Here is a 24,846-nt window from a genome sequence, read left to right on the forward strand (position 1 = left end):
CCAATCCTTTTTCCTTGCATATAGGCAAAAAATATGTTTTAAAATTATGGAGAACCTAAACCGCCACCACCCATGACTAACATTTTAAATCCAATGCTGGAAAATAGTACACTTAATAAGATCCGAGCAAAAGGTCAGGCCTAACCATTGACTATCTCCCAGCGCCCTAAGTGAAGAATGGCTATATCGAGAATTGGGTTTTGTGGCTTGCGCCCTAGAATTTCTAACCAGACTAGATTCATCGTTACCGTCCTGAGTAAGTGACCGGGAATGTTGCAAATTAATCCAGTTCTACTTTACAAACCCATACTGGATCTGTCCTTTAAAACCGAAATGTCTCATCATTGAGCGAGTACAGAAGGAAGTTCAATCCTATATGTAGATTTCATCGAAGACTGTGTGACAATGTAGTTCGATTCGAATTTGAAATGGATAAGTCGTTAATACTGAGTAAAGAACGGCCAACTCATATGTACGGTCCCTACAGGGTTGTTACTCCTCCAACTTAAGGGTTCATCGATTGTCATTTTCCTGATGTAGATATCGATCGATAACCTATTTCATATTACGTTCCGACCTTCAGTAAAACATGATGAAGTCGCACCTCCATCGCAACATAGACAACTCGTTTAACTTAAAACAGTTTTCTGTTGGTTAAGATCGATCGAATAACCGCTTTCTATATACAGATCGTTAGTTCTGGTCACATACTCCACTCTTCCCCGAAATTCTTTTAACTAACTCATAGGTCATTCCTCACCCCGCAGACACTTCATCTGGATAAGCCTACATTTTAGCGGTTTCTAAATATTGACGAAGGATGATGTTTATAGCACAAGTCTAGAGTAGTTCATAGAAATTTCAGTAGCCCTTATGATTTATAGTTTAGGATTGGCTATTCAATATAAAAAAACATTGATAGAATCTTATATTGCATCCAGTTAAGCATTACTGAAGGCCCCCATATTCTCGAATTCGCAATTGGGATGAATATACATGTACTAGCAGCACCGGCAGACGTTGTTCTGCCCTAAATTTGGTCTATCTGCATACATTTTAATAAGCTTTTTCCGTCTAACTCTGCCCTCCCCCCTCTACACTTTTTCCTAATCCTTTTATTTACTCCTCCCTCCGTCTTTTTCGCTTCATCTATCTCCATCTTCGTCTCATTCTATCTCTTTCTCAGTCACCTTCTCTCCTTTCTCTTCTCTCTTCTCTCAAGTTCTTCTTATTATTCTTCATCCCTTATTTCCAGTCCCAGAGGGTGGTATGTATTTTGTTCCAATCCCCTTCCGAGTCTCAGTCCCAGTCCCACTCCGAGTCTCAGTCCCAGTCCTAGTCCTAATCCCAGTCACAGCCCGTCTCTGGTCTACTTCCCGAAAAAAACGATCGTAAATACTAATATAGGTAAATTTATATACCAAACTAAAAATTTCATGGCAATCTTTCTATCCGTTCTCGAGTTATGGAGTGACAATTGTAAGGCGAATAATTGCAACCCTATCATATTTGCATATTACAGACCAACAGCAACCCTAATAGTCTTTCTCTCACGACGAGTTAGTTACCAACAAGATCGAAACGATTAACATCATCCATTCGTGTGTGGCCAAATGAAATATAATCAAATATTCTAACATTCAATGTAACTTTAATTAAACTCTTTTAACACATACTATTATTCATTAAATATTATAACTTTAAAACATGTGTATTTAAATCCTGACAAAACATAAAGTGAGAAGGTGGAGCAGTGAAAAACCCCTTCTTACAGCTCAGAAGTGAGATTGCAAAGCCCATAGCAATCAACGCGAGTGCAAATCGTTTGCAAAAATATGAAAATTTGTGAACAAAAATGTGTAAATGTACATCGCAATTTGTTCGTGTTTAATTGTATAAAATCAAAAACATAAACCGTGGATTCAATCGAAATGTTGTGCGTAAAATCGCAAAAGTCGTTTCTGAAGTGGAACATGTTTGTGCGTGCATATTAAAAGCGAAAATTTTCCATCGCGTCGAATAGTGACGGTTGGCGAGTAAATTCAAATTTCAGCGAGTGTAGTTGTTGTAGATGAAGAATTTCATCTTCTCAAAAGCGAACTCTCTTTGTTGAACGAACGAGTTATATGACGAGTGTCATATTTCTCTTGTGTGTGTTTGTGTGCTAATATCGCTTAAAAGGAATTGTTGTTGGCTGCAGAGAGTCGGTGCAACAAAATTCAAAGAAGTGTAGACACAAACGGCGTAACGAAAAGCAAACGAATATATGTATAAATGTGTGTAATTACATATACAAGAGTAATTAAAAGGCAAAGGAACGAGTGTGTGACGACTACGTGCAGCGAGTGAGACATATACAAATTTGGGTAATTCTAATAAGAAAATATTAGCAAATGAAAATGCTGAAAATTCATGATCTACGTGTTGATCAATTGAAAACAATTTTACGCGAAAAAGAGCTTGCCACGACCGGGTCACGGGCAGAATTAATACAAAGGTTAATAGAAGCAAACGGTGGTGAAGAAATTGAATTTATAATGGCCGAAACATCGAGTTTACAAGAGCAAATAAATGATTTGCGCGAAATGCTACAAAATGCAATTACAGTCATGCAAAACGCGGTCCCAGTAGCAAACGTGAATAGTCAATGAGAAATTGTGTCAACGCCAGTTTCTGTTAGCTCGACAGTGCGAAGTAGTTCGGTTAAAGAAATTGCTGAGACTATTCCCGTGTTTGATCCATCAAATCAAAATTCTATAACAGTTGAACAATTCATCGATCGTGTAAATGCCGTGCGTGTAGCATATCAGTTTGACGAGAAATGTTTATTGTTGGCCGTATACAGCCAGTTGAAAGGCGCAGCGCGTATGTGGCTTGACGCGTTGTCGGTCGTACATTCCAATTGGAATGATTTTGCTATTGCTTTGAAATTAGAATTTGAGCAACATGTTGACGAGGCGCAAGTGCATTATATGATGTCAAATGCGTCTAGGAAAAGCAACGAATTGGTGGTTGACTATTGCTTTCGTATGAATGCATTAGGGAAAAAACTAAAATTGAGTGAAGCTGCAATCATAAAGTATATTCGCGACGGGTTAAGAAATCGTGAATTACAATTAGCTATTGCTGCAATTAGGTTTGAATCTGTCAAACAAATGCGCGAAGCGTTGAGCGTATATTTTGTAAACTGTGGAAAGAGTGGTGATACATTGAATCGCTATAAATCAGAAAGTAAACAAAGTGTGGAAAGCAAGAATGTCAAAAGTAGCGAGAATGCTAGTAAGATTATTTGCTATAATTGTGGAGAGCATGGACATATTTCGCGACAGTGCTCGAAACCACAAAAGAGAGAGAAAAAGAGTGAAATACAAAATACTAAAAGCGAGTCTCGAAGTGGTGCAAAGCAAAATGCTGATGTGCGACAAAACGATGTGAGTGATTACGATAAATGCTTCAGTAAGATGGTATCGATAAATGGTGACAAATTTAAAGCATTTATTGACTCAGGTAGTCAATGTTCTATGATTAAAGAATCGATAGCAAAATGTATCGATATTGAGCAAGAAAAGTGTTTACTGCAAATGAAAGGTATTTGTGGTGGTGTAAAAGTACTAAACAATAAAATAAAAGTTGAAATGTGTATTGATGAAGTTATTGTTGAGACATATCTTTATATCGTTAATGACAATGTTTTGAAAACAGATATGTTATTGGGGCAGGATATATTAATTTATCCGAATTTGAGTGTCAAATTGAAAAATGGTAAAATGCATTTTGAAAATGAGCCCTTTGTGAGTGAGTTACCGAAACTAATTGAAAACAACTTAATCGAATGTAACAGAGAAATTAATGTTACACAGAATGAAATAATCTGTGAATTAGCGCGTGGTATCGAGGATACAGTGGCGCAAACGAAACTCATCGATGTGTTAAGCGATTTTAGTGACTTGTTTTCGAAAGGTTTAGCAAATGTTGGTAAAACCAATTCTGTAGAAATGACAATAGAGCTGAATTCAGATAAAGTGGTAGCTGAAGCACCTTATAGAGTGCCTGAACCTAAAAAGAAAATTTTGGCACAAATGATTGACGATCTGCTAAATGCAGATATAATTGTAAAATCAAATTCTGAATTTGCTAGTCCCGTGTTATTAGTAAAAAAGAAAAATGGTGAAGATAGGCTTTGTATTGACTACAGACGTTTAAATGAACTGACCAAAAAAGAAATTTTTCCTGTACCAAATATTGAAGAGCGGCTGCATGAAGCCAAACAGTTTAGATATTTTTGTGTGTTAGATCTGAACAGTGGGTATTACCAGATACCAATCGAAAAGGAAAGTCGTAAATATACCGCTTTCATAACGACGTGTGGACACTATGAATTCAAAAGAATGTCATTTGGGTTGCGTAACGCACCAATTGTATTTCAGCGACTGATGGCAAAAGTACAAGAGAAAGTTGGTGGTGACATGATTCACTACATGGACGACATATTGGTAGGTGCTAATTCAATTGATGAGTTGTTACCTAAACTCAGACGTGTATTTAGTGTTCTGCGCAGGCATGCTTAACCAACGAACCGATATCATTTCGTTACGATAATTAACGTTAATAAACGAAACAAAGTCATTTCGTTTCGTTTATTAACGTTAAAAACGTCAAATTAGCGAAATGATTTCGTTTCGTTTTCTGCCATATCAAAACGAAATCAAATCGTTTATGTTGATTATTAATTTAAAACTATGCTGGCAAAGCTGATTGATGGCGCAGTCATTAAAGGTGAAAGCATTCGCCAAGCTGATTGCAACTTTTCTCATGAATTTTGACAGTACGAACATTTCTCAGAGTATTTTTGACATTACCACCAACGAATTACACAAACAAATTACATGGAGTTTGTGTGTGTATGTGCCCTCGTTGTTACCACCTTACGGCTTCACCATGGCTATAGCATTGCCAGCACAATTCAAACATAAAGTATCACGTTTTTGTTAACGTTTTTAACGTAAACGAAAGCTTTTCGTTTCGGTTAAAAACGAGATACAATTTATCTTGATAATTTCTTTATCGATAATATTTCGAAGTGTTTCAACGGAAACGGTGGAAATTTTTTGATAAACGATTAGCTTAACGTTAAGGTGCATCCCTGGTTCTGCGTGAACTTGGACTTACCCTAAATGCAAATAAGTGCGAGTTTTTTAAAGACACTATAAACTTTTTAGGTCACGAGTTGACAGCTGACGGTATCAGCCCAGGTATGGTAAAGACAATCGCAATAGAAAAGTTTGAAAAACCTAAAAATGTAAGTGACATTAGAAAATTTCTTGGTTTGAGTGGTTATTTCCGGAAGTTTATTCCTGGATATGCCCTGATATCTGAGCCATTACGGCAATTGTTACGCAAAGATGTGCCCTTTGAGTGGACATCTCGACATGATCAATCGTTTAATGAGCTTAAGTCAAATTTAACATCAAAACCATTGTTGACAGCATATCGTGCTGATGCTGAGCATGAATTGCATACTGATGCAAGTTCAATAGGGTTAGCGAGCGTACTTCTGCAACGCGAAAAAGATGGTTTACGACCAATAGCTTATTATAGTAAAGCTACGAGCGACTCTGAAAGCAAATTTCATAGCTACGAGTTAGAAACCCTTGCGGTGGTTGAATCTCTTGAACGTTTTAAATACTATATATTAGGCAAGCACATTAAAGTAGTTACCGACTGTAATGCAATAAAGTCGACCATGAAAAAACGCGAAGTGATCCCGAGAGTAGCTAGATGGTGGCTGCGAATCCAAGAGTTTGACATAGAAGTAGTTCATCGTCCAGGGACAAGAATGGAGCACGTAGACTGTCTCAGCCGAGCGCCGGTCGAGTCAGCCAAAGAATTAGAAGTAGCCGATATGAAAGCCTACAAAATAGCAATCGACGAAGCAGATTGGGTGCATTCAATGCAAATGCAAGATCCGAATATTCAGAAAATCATCGAAGATCTACGAATTAACAAATCCAATGTTAGAAAAGAGTACACTGTTGAAAACGAAAGGCTATACCGCAAAGTAGACAATAAACTTTTGTGGGTTGTGCCAAAATCGTTAAGATATCGAGTGGTTGATGACAATCACAGCAGATCAGGTCATATGGGTTTGGAGAAAACATTGCAGCGCATTCAAACAAAGTTCTGGTTTCCAAGAATGCGTTGTTATGTGACGAGCTATTTAAAGTCATGCGTAGAATGTGCATACAATCGAAGACCAGGCGGTAAAAATGAGGGTGAGTACCACTATGATGAAATTGATCCTATTCCGTACAAGACCCTTCATATCGACCATTTGGGACCATTTCCCAAAAGCGCAAAAAGAAATGAACACGTTTTGGTGATAGTGGATGCTTTCACAAAGTTCACAATCCTTTGGGCTGTGAAAGACATCTCGACTAAGCATGTAATCACAGTTCTAAACGAAATAAGTAGTTACTTTGGTATTCCGCAAAGAATTGTAAGCGATCGTGGGAGTGCTTTCACTTCCAAAGAATTCCAGAGGTATTGCAAAGAAAACGACATTAAAAGTATTTTAAATGCGGTACGAACTCCGCGAGCGAATTCACATGCAGAAAGAACAAATCGTACAATATTGTCAATGTTGTTACCAACGACTACAGATGATAAACATTGGGACGATAATCTCCGCAATATACAGTGGTCAATAAACACGATGATAAATAAAACAACGGGTTGTACACTATTCCAATTAGTATATGGGTTTCAACCGCGCGATATTTTAAAGAATCGATTAACTCAATTACTACATAACGACGAGGTAGTAACGAATGAAGAACTACAAGAGCTTAGAGTTAACGCAGCGCAACGTATCAACGTCGAACGAGCTAAAGCAAAGATTCGTTATGACTCCAAGCATATCAAACCAACACAGTATAAAGAAGGCGATCTGGTGCTAACTGAAAATGAACCTACGAGCACAGGTACGTCCAGAAAGCTACAGCCCCGTTACAAAGGTCCTTTCATTGTAACGAAACCTCTAAGCAACGACAGATACGTTATCGAAGATTTGCCTAAATCACAGCGTACGAAGAGGCATTACTCATCTGTATTTGCTTCAGATAAACTAAAGCGGTGGTGTCAATTTCCACCTGATGATTATGACGAAATCGAATACTTTGACGACAACGAGGATGGACGAGGGCGCCCATCAATGTCAGAATAGCCGACTGTAAGACGAATAATTGCAACCCTATCATATTTGCATATTACAGACCAACAGCAACCCTAATAGTCTTTCTCTCACGACGAGTTAGTTACCAACAAGATCGAAACGATTAACATCATCCATTCGTGTGTGGCCAAATGAAATATAATCAAATATTCTAACATTCAATGTAACTTTAATTAAACTCTTTTAACACATACTATTATTCATTAAATATTATAACTTCAAAACATGTGTATTTAAATCCTGACAAAACATAAAGTGAGAAGGTGGAGCAGTGAAAAACCCCTTCTTACACAATCAAAATGTACACTTCTTTTTATATATATAGATTATCATCTCCGAGTGAATTGCTCTTTGGCGTATTTTGTTAAGTCAAAGATTTATTGGCGGCCACCGTGGTGTGATGGTAGCGTGCTCCGCCTGCCACACCGTATGCCCTGGGTTCGAACCCCGGGCAAAGCAACATCAAAATTTTAGAAATAAGGTTTTTCAATTAGAAGAAAATCTTTCTAAGCGGGGTCGCCCGTCGGCAGTGTTTGGCAAGCGCTCCGAGTGTATTTCTGCCATGAAAAGCTCTCAGTGAAAACTCATCTGCCTTGCAGATGCCGTTCGACCAATTTGTACGGAAAATCAAGAGGAGCACGACGCAAATTGGAAGAGAAGCTCGGATTTAGATCTCTTCGGAGGTTATCGTGCCTTACATAATATAATTTTTTTTTCAAGATTTACCGTATTTGGCATATTATCATTTCGGTCATATATCGCATATATAGGATTGAGTGTTTTGTAAGATCTTCCTTCTCAGCTTCGCTGTTATTTAGTCGAATATACAATTTTTTTGTCATTGCGTAACATTCCATTCGGCTGATCTTTCTCCATTCGCCTAGCCCTTCTTTTCGTAGCTATACTTTTGCTCTTCCAATCACGGTTTTTTCTCTTATTCTTTCCCAACTCCTGCGGTATTATCCTCGTCTCTCTTCCATGCTTCACTTAACGTTCACCAGTTTTCTTGTCTTCCATTTCATTTCTTTCTTTCTTTTCTACCTTTTAAATTGCCCTTTAAATTTTCACTTCTATCTAGCTCCTTCTCCCTTCAACGTTTTCTTCCCCTTCTTCTTGTTTTCGGCTTTACCATGCTACGCTTCTGCTCTCTTTTCCCTTCGGTCTTTCTACCTTCGCTTTCCCCTTTTCCTTCTTTCACAATCACTCGCATTTCTTGCTCTTTACCACACTCTATCCTATTCGATTCTTCTTCCACTTCTTCATCGTATCATTTCAATGACCTGTTTTCCTATATTTTGCCATTCTCTCTTTCCCTCTCCCACTTCCATTTTTCCAGAAAAGAAGCGCCGCCTAAACTCTCTTCGGATGTTATGGCGCCTTAAATTGTTTAGTTTTTCATTCCATTTCGCCTCACCCTTCCCTTCCACAGCTTTTTCAATTTTCTTTTGTTTCCATCCGATTTCTCTCTTTTGTTTTCTTTCTTTTCATCTACCGCTCTTCTCTATTTATACCATCGCTTTGCGTAACCGCCCCCCTCAATGCTTTTTCTCTTATCTCCCCTCTCTCTAGATTTTCCATTTCTTTTGGTTTTTTATTTCCTTCTGCCCTTTCCACTCCATTTTCATATCATTTGCATTAACGAATCTTCACAAGCTCGAACGGATACTCACATTGAGTTAGAAAGAGCAGGAAGACTTCTACGTTTCAACAAGAGCACGATGTAAGGCGTAACTAGATTTCAAGGTCTCCAGGGTAAATGAAATGATTAATTTAATGAAAAATTATTAAAAAAAAAAAGACATGTTTGTTTATTTTTTCCCATGGGATTATCCTTAACTTTAATTGCATATATATACAGTGCGAACATTGCACTGTAATAATACTAATTATTTTTATTATTGTTGTTTTTACCCATGTTGACGACATCATTAAAAAGGATGCAATCAATTTTTATCAAATAGAATTTGCAACTTTTTGCTAAAATTGCTTTAGCGGCGGTAGAAGGGAGCAGGCGCAGCTACAAATAGGCCTGGATGATGATGACCTGCTTGCCAATATCTCACCAGTGGTTTGAGCATTAATTTGTTTACAAACACGTAAAAACAAGTAAGGAAGGCTAAGTTCGGGTGTAACCGAACATTACATACTCAGCTGAGAGCGTTGGAGACAAAATAAGGGAAAATCACCATGTAGGAAAATGAACCTAGGGTAACCCTGGAATGTGTTTGTATTAGATGGGTATCAAATGGAAGGTATTAAATAGTATTTTAAAGGGAGTGGGCCATAGTTCTATATATGCACGCCTTTTCGAGATATCCCCATAAAGGTGGGCCAGGGGTGACTCTAGAATGCGTTTGTACGATATGGGTATCAAATGAAAGGTGTTAATGAGGGTTTTAAAAGGGAGTGGCCCTTAGTTGTATATGTGAAGGCGTTTTCGAGATATCGACCAAAATGTGGACCAGGGTGACACAGAACATCATCTGTCGGGTACCGCTACTTTATTTATATATGTAATATCACGAACAGTATGCCTGCCAAGACTTCAAGGGCTTTTGATTTCGCCCTGCAGAACTTTTTCATTTTCTTCTACTTAATATGGTAGGTGTCACACCCATTTTACAAAGTTTTTTCTAAAGTTATATTTTGCGTCAAAAATCTAATCCAATCAACATGTTTCATCCCTTTTTTCATATTTGGTATAGAATTATGGCATTTTTTTTTCATTTTTCGTAATTTTCGATATCGAAGAAGTGGGCGTGGTCATAGTCGGATTTCGGCCATTTTTTATACCAAGATAAAGTGAGTTCAGATAAGTTCGTGAACTAAGTTTAATTAAGATATATCGATTTTTGCTCAAGTTATCGTGTTAACGGCCATGCGGAAGGACAGACGGACAACTGTGTATAAACACTGGGCGTGGCTTAAACCGTTTTCGTTCATTTTCACAGAAAACAGTTATCGTCGTAGAATCTATGCCCCTACCAAATTTCACAAGGATTGGTAAATTTTTGTTCCACTTATGGCATTAAAAGTATTCTAGACAAATTAAATGGAAAAGGACGGAGCCACGCCCATTTTGAAATTTTCTTTTATTTTTGTATTTTGCTGCACCATATCATTACTGGCGTATGGCGGCCACCGTGGTGTCATGGTAGCGTGCTCCGCCTACCACACCGTATGCCCTGGGTTCGCACCCCGGGCAAAAGCAACATCAAAATTTTAGAAATAAGGTTTTTAAATTAGAAGAAAATTTTTCTAAGCGGCGTCGCCCCTCGGCAGTGTTTGGCAAGCGCTCCGGGTGTATTTCTGCCATGAAAAGCTCTCAGTGAAAACTCATCTGCCTTGCAGATGCCGTTCGGAGTCGGCATAAAACATGTAGGTCCGGTCCGGCCAATTTGTAGGGAAAATCAAGAGGAGCACGACGCAAATTGGAAGAGAAGCTCGGCTTTTGATCTCTTCGGAGGTTATCGCGCCTTACATTTATTATTTTATTTATCATTAGTGGAGTTGACATAATTTACTTATATACTGTAAGGATATTACATTTTTTGTTGAAATTTGACTTTTACAATTTTTTTTTTAAACTGGGCGTGTTCGTCATCCGATTTTGCTAGTTTTTATTTGGCACACATATAGGAATAGGAGTAACGTTCCTACCAAATTTCATCGTGATATCTTCAACGACTGCCAAATTGCAGCTTCCTAAACTGTTGAATTACCTTCTTTTAAAAGTGGGCATTGCCTCGCCCATTTTCCAAAATTTTTCTAATTTTCTATTCTGCGTCATAAGGTTAAACCACCTACCACGTTTCATCGCTTTATCCGTCTTTTGTAATGAATTATCGCACCTTTTCGGTTTTCGAAATGTTCGATATCGAAAAAGTGGGCATGGTTATAGTCCGATTTTGTTCATTTTAAAGCGATCTGAGATGAGTGCCCAGGAACCTACATACCAAATTTCATCAAGATACCTCAAAATATACTTAAGTTATCGTGTTAATGGACGGACATGGCTAAATAAATTTCTTTTTACTCCCAGATCATTTTGACATATATGTAGAAGTGTATATCTATCTCGATTGGTTTATGCCGTTACTGATTACCGCTATGCGAACAAAATTAATATACTCCGTGAGCTCTGCTCAGCTGAGTATAATAAACTAAATTGAGTGCTATTAAGAACATCTGGTGACAAGTGCATTTGCATTCTTCATCTCCAACGCCAGCATCATCAACACCACAAAATAATCACGTCAACTGCATATCCCTCAAGTAATTAAAAAATTTTCATGAGCAAAACCTTGCAGTTGGAGCACGAAGTATGAGCGTGCATGACAGTTAGAAATACTCATAGTTGTTATTGCTTCGTGTGCCTACAAAGAAGTCTAAAATATTTCTTTGTTATTTTTGCAGGGAATATTTTTGCCAATATGGCCAGTGCTGAGATTTATAGAGAGGATGAAAGCAGTGGAAATACAATAAAGCTAAAACAATTTATCTATCCTAAAGTTATGTCAGGTTGAACTGGCTGGCCCATGAGGACCACACATAGACTGAATGAGTCCGTAGTGTTACTAGAAGTTTACTTAACGACCAAACTGGAAAACCTTGTCAAAAACCAGGACCTATGTTATAAAATAGCTCCGTTGTCTTGGCTAATACTAGAAGTTTGCTAGGACTTATACCACTTGCTGCTTCTAGATCTGACAGTTGCATCACTCCTAATAGCAAGAGTCTGGCAAGCGCAGGGCAAGAGCACAGAACGTGCTCGATCGTTTCCTCCTCCAGCCCGCACTTCCTACATCTGCTATCACTGACCAAGCCTAATTTAAAGGCATGTGACGCCAAAAGGCAGCGTCCAGTCAGAATACCCGTCTTGAGTCTACAGTTATCTCTTTTTAATGATAGAAGCAACTTTGTTAGTCTAACACATAATCTTCGACACTTTATAGCCTCGCGCTTGGATTAACGCATTTCCCGCTTGGTCGATCTTGTGCGCCTCTCGTCTTCCCCCAATCTCGCCCAATCTAATTAGAACGTCTACGGAGCAAGGTTCAATAGATTCGCCTTTTTAGCTAGTTCATCTGCGAGATAATTGCTTTAATTGCTGCTTGGCTGTCAATATAAAAATTAACACGGCTGCAGTTTAAGCAATTATCTTCCAGTGTTTCTACTGCTTTGGTTACGGCTAATACATCCGCTTGGAAAACGCTACGGTGATCTAGCAGCTTGTAGGACCTGTTTATTTCCGGATCAGAACAGTATACCGCACACCCTACTCATTGCATTACTTCGGAACCATCTGTGTACACACGTATCGCCTCGTCCGCATACTTGCGTCAACCATCCACCTCTACTGTGGCTTTTAGAGCTCCCTCGAATTAGGGAATCAGGTAGTCTGTTCGTTCTGTAATTAATGACGCTATACTACTATGGCAGTATGGTCGGCGCTCAAGTTGCCCCGAGGCGCTGAACCTCGTTGCATTTGGGGTTGTCTTCAGGGCTCCGTAATACTAAGCATTGATATCCTGCATATCCCCTCAAATTTTTGAGGCAGATTTGTTTTTGTGTTGCTTTGTGTGTAAAGCCCACCTACACTCCAGAATTCTTTTACATAATTCATCCTTATTATGGCTATGGCTCAAATTAGAAAAAAGTCCTGTGTACCAGGCGTTCGTGAAGTTTGATGTGTAAACAGACTCGCCTAGGGGTTGAAGTTAGGCTAGGTTCGGTTAGACTGGCCAGTGAATAAAGACCTCACATAGACTGAATATGTCCATAGTTTTACCACAATTAGTTTGACGACAAAACGGAAAAACTACAAACAAGCACCAGGACCTTTGTTGTAACATTAACCCCGTACTCTTGGCAAATACTAGAAGTTTTCTAGGACCCAGCACAAGACATGAACGCAGAATGTGCTGGATCGTTTTTTTTTTTTGTTTCTGTTACTGACAAGGCCTAATAATTAAGCATGTGGCGCCAGAAGGCTGTGCCCAGTTAATATGCCCCTTCGTGGGAGTTAAGTTTTCTCACTTAAGGGATATGAGACAGTTTGTGAGTCTAATATCGTAGGATTGGCACGTGATGTTAGACATTTTTCAGCCCCGCGCTTCTATTCACGCCTATCCTGCTTGATGGATTATATGCAACTCCTGTCTCCTTTTGATTTCTCCCAAACGGATTGGGGAACCACAATAGAGATAATTTTGTCAGAAACCAATAATTTCGAGCTATTTCAGAAGAGCATCGTCGGCTTCTTATCGTTAACAACTCATAACGACAGGTAATTGTTTTACTATCAGCCTATTATCGAAAGCGAAGTTAACGTCGACCTTTCGGCTTGCCATAGCCGAGTCATCGACTTCTATTGGTTTCTTATCGGCTTGTTATCGTCAACTAACAGATGTATGATCGCTTTAATATATGTATAAGTTTTATCGCCAATCTGTTTAGTAATACTTTGAGAACAAATTGATAACTTCTTAATAGCAAATCACCAACTTTTTAAGAACAAATATAGAACCATTTAATAAAAAATCGATAAATTTTTGATAACAATTCGATATTCCTTCGATAAATATTGTATAGCTTTTCGATAACCAGTTGATAACTTTTTAAAATAGATAAATTTGCGACATCAAGCCGATGCCTCGCGTATAGTTGGTTATACTCTGATATAAAATCGATGGCTTTTTTCTAAAACTTTGATAACTGTTTGTAAACGAATCCGTAAACTTTCCTTAATCGATATTTTTTCGATAAATAATCCAAACTCTTCGATAACCAAACGATACCTTTTTGATAACATATGAATAACTTTATTTAAAAAATATCTATTAATATTCCATAACTAATCGATAGCACTGCAATATCAAATTGGTAAAAATAATAGAAACTTTTTTATAACAAAGTAAGCCTTTCAATACTAATCGACAACTTTTGGTTAACTAACCGATAGAGCAGCGATGTTAAGTGGATAAATCTTCGATGGATAACGAACTAAGTTTTGCTAACAAATCGATAACTTTTTAAAATAAAAGGGCAACTTTTCGATAGCATATAGAATACATGTTGATAACCTTTCGATAAATAATCGACAACTTATTGATAGTGAATCGATAAATTTTAGATAAATCGTCGATTTCATTTTGTTATCGATAGCAAGATTATAACACTTAAAAAAAAATCGATAACTCGTTCATATTTCATCGATAATAATCAGTTAACACCACGATAACAAATTGGAAAACCCCCAGTCCGGTTTATGTTCCTGATACGCCTATGACTTCTTATCTATGCCCTTCTCTTCCCTTTTTCTTTTTTTCTCTTTCTTCTGCTTCTGTGCATTTTCTTTCTTTTTCTTTGTTTGCCTTACTATCGCAGCCTTGAAGATAAGTATTAGCATAATATACTTCTTAACTTTTGTCGTTTTTCTTGCTGCTTTATATCTTATCGACTTGTTTATCCGCCTTCGTAAATCTCTATTCACTGATTTGTTGTCCCATTTTGCTCATATAAAATACCACGAACATTGTTCCCAGATAACATTCTGCATTTCCCCATATAGCATACCACTTCCTTAGACTACGCTTACGCTTACATTTTGGACTCCTTGATACTGTGAGGAAAGATGTCTACATATCAAAAATTGTTTTTCGTTTAAAAGCGCGTTTCAAAAACTTAAACCAACAATCTCACTACTGATCTAAAAGCTCAATAGGTAGATTCATTTTGTCCTGCAAAGGGTGCACGTATTCCACGAAATGCATGGATTGCACGGATTGTAAATTCATAATAACAAATATATGCAAAAACTTACATGCAATCCTTGCAATTTATAGTATGCTCAAACCAATATATTGTATTTTTGTGCACCGAATTGTAGGAAATAAAAATCAAACTTGCTTCAATGGTATTGCTCTTAATCCTTGTACTTCGCTCACGAAAAGATTGAGCAATTATTTTTCATGTATCATCATATTTTGTTATTTTACGTGCCAATTTGTTTACGCTTCTTACTGATGCATGCTATAAACTTTGCAATGGGGTGCTCTCGTAGTCTTGTATATTTTGTCGTAGGATTTAAACAATTCGTGCAATCCTTTCACCTTGCAAGACAAATCGAATCCCCCTAATGTTAAATTTTGAAACTTTTTAAAGAAACTTATGCCTGAATTCGGATGGTACATGTAGTACCGAGACACATTACTACCCTCGCAAACTGAAGTTTGAGTACGGTTGTAATACCGCCATTCCAAGCAGGAACGAGTGGAAGAGAAACCCGGGCATAAGGGTCGACGACATCAAAATCTACACTGACGACTCCAATATGGAATCGGGAGTGGGGGCCGGAGTCTTCTCTAAGTCTCTAGATTTATCTGAATCATTCAGACTCCCATCGCACTGCAGCGTGTTTCAAGCTGAAATCGCCGCGATTTGGCAAGCCTGCAAATCACTGGATGTCTTGAATGTAGCTGGTAAAGCTTGCATTCTGTCGGATAGCCAAGCAGCGATAAAAGCGCTTTCCTCGCCACACATTAACTCAAAATCAGTGTGGGCTTGTAAGCGACTTATATCCCAGTTATCCACCAATCTAGAACTACGCGTTATCTGGGTCCCGGGTCATAGGGGGATAGAGGGTAACGAGAAGGCCGACGAGCTAGCACGCAGGGGCTCATCGGAGATGAACGAGGAGTCAACCAGTGTCGAAGTAGGCATACCCTTAACAGTAGCCAAGGGGAATATCCAAAGCTTCTACTTGAAGAAAGCACAAACAAAGTAGAATAACATCACCACCTGTGCAATATCAAAATCCATTTGGCCAAACTATGATGGAAAGAGGACGAGAAGTCTTCTGAACAAATCCAGGGCTAACACACGTAAACTGCAGTCTGCAGCGGTCATTGGGCAGTAGGTACGCATGCGGAAAAGATGGGCATTCCGTATAACGACTACTGCAGAAGCTGCAAAGATCCAAATGCCAGGGAGACAGTAGAACACTTTATGTGTAAATGCCCGGCTCTAGCTAGAGCCCGGCTAAGGTTCCTTGGAACCCCGTTTCTAGAAGACCTCAGAGGGTTATCTGTGATAGCAATCCCGAATATTCTTAATTTTATCAACAACTCTAGCTGGTTGTAATATATTGACCGTAACATTCTGTAGGTTTTTAGACGAGTTACATGGCATCAAAACGGCTTTCAATAGCTACTTGGGCGACCAGGGTCGCAGCCATTTCACCTACCTACCTATGCCTGAATTTACAGCTGAAGTCTCACACCAGTAATAAAGTCTGATTAAGAGATGTTGTAAATATTTTTGAGCAGACCTAATGTATTGCACGATTTGGGGCTTTATTGCTACACGAGGATTGTACACTAACTAGTACATGCACCATTGATTTCCAAACATAACATGAATAGCATACAGCTTTCATAGCCTCGAAATATTATTTTCATGCAAATTCACATTATTCTGTAGGTACGTGACAGATATAAAGAAAGGATGTGCATGCCTGTATGCGTATCCTGCGGAAGTGGGGCTTGCAAGCATTCGTGGCAACAAAATTCATAGTCACACAAACACACACATATACCTTTTCAACTAATAATGTGCATAATTTAATTATACATACATAACAAAAGCATGTAATTGCATTAAATGCGCCTGAAACTATATTATATTATTCGCTTGGCTACTCTAGGCTTGTATATGTAGTAGTGACTACTTGATTTGCTGAGTAAGCCTTTAAGCATCTAATGGCTATATGTGTTTGCTGTTGTTTGCTTGTTTTCATTTTATGTATGTATGTTATACTTAAATATTTAGTATACTACGTACGCGTTCGATGACCGTTCACCGGGTCATTGGATCAATGGCGGCATTAAAAACAGGCAAAATGCGTAGTCACGCAGGTCATTGCGGTCATTGCAGCGGAAGGAATTGTTTGTATTATTGTTTGCTTTTTTATTTATAGGTTATGTTAAGCGCCAGACTTTCGGTTAGTCGATGCCACATAACTGTATGTGCCAATTTGCATAACTATTTAACTGTTTGGGTGCGGAAAGCATGCACGAAATATAATTAAAAACAAAAAATTTAAAAAATGCAAAATATGCATTTTTATATGCGACAGATTTTAATGAACCCTTTGGTGATAATTAATATATTCATTTAATAAGTATGCAGAACGGAATTATAGGCAAAAAGGACAGCCTAAAATTATGCAACCTTATTTAAGGTGTTTCCCCAGTGGCGGATCTAAAACTTTATTAAGCAAGATTCGCTTGCCGACGCTGCAAGAGTTGAAGCGCATTATAATGCTACAGGGCGTGCGCCGCACAGTGCCCAACGCTCAATTTAGCCGGAAAAAAGTCATAACTCACTTCTCCGTGAATGGATGGAAATGAAAATTCGCACATCCAAAGATTTAATTACAGTAAAGAACCGAACCAAGAATTAACGGATTCGGTAAATGGAGAGTGCATTTTTTTTTTTATGTGAAATACACATGTAATTCTTCGCTCCATATAAAGTTAACGTTTATTAAAACATATTTAAATTCTATACAAAATATTAATGAAAATAGTTAAGAATTCAATTTCGTATTAACTTCTCAGAATCTTCTTCACTTTTTGATTCGTTTTTTTTCCCCTGCTCGCATGAGGTTATAAGAGCTTTTTGTGTAATCGCAGTCGATATACCTACAAAGCTAAAGCTTCATCATTGGAATAAGGTATTGGGCCTTTAGAAGAAGAGCACAATTGTTCTTTAATTTTTTGAGCTCTAGTTGGAGAGGAGTCAATGGATCTTATAATTTATGCAGCACTTCTCTTCCCAGATTTATTCAAACTTGTTCCAGCAGCAAAGGTCAATTCCTCCGGGGACCAATTATCAACTAACTGTGTTACCTTCATTCTTTTCGCTCTATCGCTTAGAAGGGCGCCCATGAGACGTTGAAGGTATATCGTCATCAGAAACATTCAACGAAACTTTTTTGGGATAATAAACATTCCTTCTAACCAAATTTTATTGTTAGCTTCAAACACTTGCTTTGTTCGATTGGCCTGCGCCAATTTCTTCCTTATAATACAGAAAACCCACTGAGAGCTCGCATCAAACTATTGCGGAAAATCTCATTTTCTCTATTCTCTACTTCAGTTTTATTATAAATATGTTCTAAAACAGCATCTTCTTTTGTATTGCTCTGCTTTTCGCCACATCAAACATTGAAAAGTTCACTCCTTTGGATCGACATTTTTACTGAAAACGAGTGTTTAGGCAGATTTTGGCAGCCAATAAGGAAATAACTCACAAGTTATTAACACACAGGTTACAATAAAAGCAAAACTAAAAAGTCTAGACCGTAGGACAAATATACGAACGAGACAATAGAGGATATGAAATCAGCTCAAGCTGAGGAATAAGGACCTCAGCTTGCGCTGCTTTTATATCCTCTATTGCCTCGTTCGCATATTTCTCCTGAGGTCTAGACTTTTCGTGAACAGCTGCTTATTTATTTCTCATCTATGTGTCTCATATTCACGTTTTGTCTTCTAGTTATACGCGTGTGTATGTGTGAGTAATAAATTCTGCTGTTAGCTGCCTACATTTATTCATTTGATATTAGCTTCGATGTTTACATGTATGTGTGACTGCCTGCTTTAATGTTTACATATACATAAGTGTGACTGCTTGCATTATTGTTGTTGTGCAGTTATTTAGTAGCAGCATAGTGATGTACCGAAATGGTAATATTCGCTACAATATATAGGCCAGCCGACCGCAAATCGGAAGTTAAGCTCGGTTTCAATTCCGTCAGAAGTATACCGGGCCTAAAAAATTTTTTTACCATACAAAATATAATTCGTAAGAAATATAGGATCAGCAATTAGTAATTATTTCTTTCAGATCAAATTTTAGTGTGAGCTTTCAAAATAATTTTACTGTTATTGTCAAGTGGCGTCCGAGCAAGCACATACATAAAAGCGGGAACTTACAAAGGGAACTTCTTAAATGTTAGGTTCTGGAAAGTGGCTCGAGCGAAGTGACTTTGAGTAATGTGTGGAGTCATTACGCAGAATATTGATATAATTTCGCAGTTCTGAGAACGAAATATGACACTGAAGATGACACAATGCTGAAATTTGATTGTATCTAAACAAAATTTGATCAGGGTCCCGGTCAAAAAATTTTAGCTTTCACTAGATCTAAGTACGTCGGACTTCAAGAAGGCTGCCGTTACTGCTGTTACTTCAACAAAAAAAAAAACGGAAAAGAAGGCCTAGACTGCCTACTTATCGCGTTATAGGACATTTTCAGAAACGGGGGCTTACAACCAAATCTTTCGAAGTGGCTATTATACGCAGCTGTCTAGCGGTACTGTAGTTGCCTCTGCGCAACCACTACAAAATAATGCAACTATCTCGGATTTAACGTATTGCTTGTGATGGCGTAACAAACGAACTTGTTTCGAGTCCAACTGGTGGTCTCAATATTATTCTTGGCAAGTGACCGCAGGACATTCACTGTGTGTATGCTAACGGTAACCATTTGGATAGTGGATAGGGAAGTCGTTAAGAATGGGCATAGTATAAGACTGGCACCGATTAACCAATCGAGCGGGTTAAGGGGCTAAGAATATTGCAGAGATAAGGCAGCTTGTTGGGAAAGCCTAATGAAATTGTCAGACTGGGAAAGGACTGTAGACGTCCATTACAAACTCCAACAATACGTAAAAACTTTTATGGTTACAACAACAACAACCTACCGTCCTCGCCGGTTGTCTAAAATAATCAATACAAGGGTGGTGGAGTGGCAGAATATGCGGAGAAACGGTAACATCGCATTCTACAACAATGGGTTCAAAATAGACTGCCATGTGGTCGCTAGGGTTTCTCAGAACAAATTATGGTCACGCTTTTCCCGTGCCATTCAAACTCGGCTTGTAACTTCGAGGCGTAATTCCAGGATTGCAAAGGGACTGCAAGATCCCGTTGGAAAACTCACTAGGCAGGCGGTACATATTCTCAGAAATGCAAGAAGGGCCTAAGGCACGACATTCCCCTACTACCCTTCCAAAATAACTCTGCTCAGACCCTGCTTAAAAAGATTTTATGTGAATAATTTTATGCACATTTTTTGCCTATTGTTTCTACGTAATTATGTAACAACTTGATTAAAATAACTAATTTTTTTCTTTCATGATTTAAAATATTGCGCAATAAAATACTACACAAAATTGTCTCTTAAAAAAGTTCGCATATCAAAATGCGCCTAAAAGTCCGCTTAAATTTTAGCACATAAGTTTCAACGTATGCTATTGTGTGTATGCATGTGTGTGTGTGCCTTTTGTGACGTGTGAAAAACGATTTGAAACATGTGTCGCCGCACTGCATAACTATTTTTTGCCAATTTTTGCTTTGTTATTTTTCTTTTCGTTTTAGTAAACGCAGATTTGCATTTTTTTACTTTCTCACTCTCTTTTTTATTTACTGAGCCTAGAAAGCATGTGTGTATTTGAAATTTTTCTAGTATGCAAAAGGCTTCGCAATCTCAGCACTGCGCTCAGGCAATGACAGAAAAAAACTTCAATTAAAATGCCGCAGCATATGACGGTAAACAATGGAGTTTCGAAGAAAAAAAATAACGGTCTAGTACAACATGAAAGTAAATTTAAAATACAAATGAGAGAAACGTGTTTTCGCATACATACATATATGTATGTATATGTACATACAAAATTAACGTGCATACGTTAAACAATTTTATTTATTTTTTTTTTTTCATGAAAGCATTTCTAAAAAAAGTGCAATTAAAAGAAAAAAGTGCAAATATGCATTCCCAGATTACAAAAGAGTTTCGAATTCGATCAAATTTTTTTACTGACAAACGTTTCAAACTTATAAAAACGCATAACATTACACAACACAGTGCAACATAAAATAACATAAAAACTTAACAATAAAAACATAATAGCACAGCATAAAATTATAGGATATTATAATAACTCTGCGTATCATCGTGAAGGGCAAGGGTACGCAGCCATTTATAATGCGCACGGTTGGATTCCAAAAAATTAACGGTGCCAAAAGAGTAATCTGTTTCAAAAAAAAAAAAAACGGTTCCAAAAGAGTAATCTGTTTCAAAAAAAGTAAACGGTTTCAAAAGAGTATCCTGTCCCCAAAAAAGTAAACGGTTCTAAGAGTAACCTGTTCCCAAAAAAGTAAACGGTTCTAAAAGAGTAACCTGTTCCCAAAAAAGTAAACGGTTCTAAAAGAGTAACCTGTTCCCAAAAAAGTAAACGGTTCTAAAAGAGTAACCTGTTCCCAAAAAAGTAAACGGTTCAAAACATTACCGTTTCAAGAAAGGTAACCGGTTTTGAAAGAGCAACAAGTTCCCAAAAAATAAACGGTTCCAAAAAGTATTCGGTTTTTAAATAAGTAACCGGTTTTGAAAAAAAAATAACCGGTTTCAAAAAAGTAATCGGTTTTAAAAAAGTAATCGGTTTTAAAAAAGTAATCGGTTTTAAAAAGAACCCGGTTATAAAAAAGTAACCGGTTTTAAAAAAGTTACCGGTTTTAAAAAAGTAACCGATTTTAAAAAAGTAACCGGTTTTAATAATGTAACCGGTTTTAATAATGTAACCGGTTTTTGAAAAAGTAACCGGTTTTAAAAAAATAGCCGGCTTTAAAAAAGTAACAGGTTTTAAAAAAGTAACCGGTTTTAAAAAAAGTAACTGGTTGTAAAAAAGTAACCCGTTTTAAAAAAGTCACCGGTTTTAAAAGTGACAATATTTAAAACAGTAACCATTTAAAAAAAACCGGTTTTAAAAAACTTTCCGCTTGCGATAAAAGTAACCGGTTTTAAGCAAGTAACCGTTTTTAAAAAGTAACCGGGTTTATATTTTAACCGGTTCAAGAATTGCAACCGCTTTCAAAACAAAGTATCCGTATCTGGAAAGGTAACCGTTTGCATGCAAGGTAATCTAGTTATGAAACGAGGTTTCTAACTATTGGCAGTTATATACTACCGGAACTTAAGGAAGAAGCTAAATGCTCTGTAAAAGATATCAGCAGGTTCATCGTCCGCTACATATGGTTCAAACGGAGTACCGAATAGCCATACGTTAACAGCAGCAATTGGTTCCAATTAAAATGTGCATCAAATGGCGCCTCGTGCGCTACTTGGGCTCGGATCTTTGGTAACCGTGCGGCACAGCAACCAACCAACCAACCAGATTGGCACTAATTCCAGGAAACACAATAAAGAAAAGTAATTTTCGCTTACTGGGAAGCTTAGTACGTATGTGCCCAAAACAAAAAGAATTTTCACGCGCTCAACCAAAGTCCGCAGACACAAAATAGCCTGCACCCATTACGCGGTTAGCGTCAATAAATGCATGCTGCTGTTGATCCAGTAGCTGGGTTGTTGCTTTTGTTATTGTTGCGTAAAAAATTTTATAAAATACTAAAAAAGATTTACTGTGCTACGAACATATTTTGTTGCTTGTCTTGTGGGCGCCGCAGCTGTTGCAGAAATTGTCAAAAATGTAAATTTTTTTTCCGCCTTCAACCTCCATCGTTTCGCCTGTAGACAATGGACGCCCAATGCCTTTAGCCACTCTCTTGCACTGAATAGCTTACCATATGTAGGCCCATTTTTTGTTGTTCTTTTCTTTGATCGCTTTAATAACAGTGTGGCCCAAATTGCTTTTATTGTTTTATGCAAAAAATTTCGGTTGATTTTTTTGGTGTGGAAAAAATTTTCGCAAATCGCCGGTTCCAAATAGGGAATAAGTAAAAAATTGCATCGCAAAGTTGCAAATGTTTGCGAAAAGCTGCTTTTTGGTCTTGGCCAAATAACAATTAAATTGCTAACCGTGTGTGTGGCAAATATTTATAAAAACAGTTTTTGTTGTTAACAACTGTATCTCTCTTACATTTACCATTACAATATTTGTGTAAGCTAAGGATTTGTTTTAAATTGGCTTTTTATGTTTCTGCAATTTGTAGGTATTTTATTAGATTTCAGTGAAATTGGCATTTAGTACAAATTGGTTTTTGCTATTAGATTCTAAATTTGAAAACAATTGCGGTACTTTAATTTTTACGATTTAGTTTTAGCAGCGCAAGAATCGAGTTTTGAGTTTCAGTAAAAAAAATACATAAAGACGTGGAAAAAAGCTATTAAAAAAGAAAAAGGGAGTGATTTTTCGTCATAGAAAGTCTTTCCTCAATCTACACCATTTCCAGTTGTAAATGAGAAAGCGTCAGTTGGAAATAAGAAAGCGTGAAATGTATATGCTTAAACATCAGATGAAAATGAGAATAGTCAATTGGAAATGCGAAAACGTCACCTCGGTATGAGAAAAGTCATTTGTAAGTTAGAGAGCGTCAAATGAAAAAACCAGAAAGTATTTGAGAAAAGTCAGTTGTATATGCGTCCGATGTAAATACGACAGTGTCATATGGAAATCAGAATAGTCAGCACGAGCACACACGCTGCGCCAGTAGGGGCAGTTTTTCAATGATGGAAAGAGAAGAAAACTATTTAAACGACTCAATTTTGATGTGCGAGATGTGAAAATCTCTAGGCAAAAGTAAAAATATAAGTGGAGGGCCAAATAACAATGCCACTGACAAACTTATATTGTATGTATAGCGACAGCTGCATTATTTACGTAATCGATGATGGAGAGCTCCGAGCGCATATCTGCCATGAAAAACTCTCAGTGAAAACTCATCTGCCTTGCAGATGCCGTTCAGAGTCGGCATAAAATAAGTAGGTCCCGTCCCACCAATTTGTAGGACAAACTAAAAGGAGCACAACGCTAACTGGAAGAGAAGCTCGGCCTAAAATCTCTTCGGAGGCTATCGCGCCATGCATTTATTTATTTATAATCTGTGGTTTGAGAGAACAGATCATCAAACCCTTTGCCAGATATATAGTTTGCCTTTATTACCATTTATATTCTCAATTGCAAAGTACGTTTTCGCGTCTTTATTTGGAACTTTCGCATTTACAATTGAATTATCCCATTTCCATATGACGCTTTCGCATTCACAATTGACGCTTTCTCATTTGCAATTGGAGATGGTGTAGAAAACTTTAAATTGACTATGTAGAAATCGCACAGGCTTCGAATTTTAAATCACAACAGGGGCAACTTGGCCAGACACAAACAACCGGTACCCAAACGTTATGGTTTAATTATCGGCTTATTATCAATTTCAAACTATTATCTTCCGAGTTATCGCCTTTTTATTGGTCTCTTATGCGCTTGTTAGATGTGGAAGGGTTGCAGACGTGTCGTCAATTTTATATTGAAATTTTTTTTGGTAGCAAGTTGGTAAAACCCGCCGATAAAAACTGATAACTTTTCGATAGAAACTCGACAACTTTTTGATAACAAATCGATAAATTTTCGTTATTTTCGATAACATATCGATACAATTTCAGTAATAATAAACCCATAACATTTTGGAAATATATCGATTTTTTTCTAATAACACGTCGATAAATTTTTGACAAAAAATCGATAGCTTCTCGAAGGGATGCAGATGTGTCGTCAATTTTATATTTGCGTTTTATTGGTATCTGTTTCGTAACAA

The 24,846-nt window shown here is 37.5% G+C and overlaps 1 protein-coding gene across 10 annotated transcripts in view; it reads right to left on the reverse strand.

The window, feature by feature from the left end:
* sfl (N-deacetylase and N-sulfotransferase sfl) overlaps positions 1-24,846 on the reverse strand; it is a 547,000-nt gene that overhangs the window by 44,341 nt on the left and 477,813 nt on the right. The gene's annotated exons all lie outside the window — the stretch shown is intronic.

The sequence above is a fragment of the Eurosta solidaginis genome, chromosome 5 (assembly GCF_040869045.1).
Source record: "Eurosta solidaginis isolate ZX-2024a chromosome 5, ASM4086904v1, whole genome shotgun sequence".
NCBI classification, from domain to species: Eukaryota; Metazoa; Arthropoda; class Insecta; order Diptera; family Tephritidae; genus Eurosta; species Eurosta solidaginis.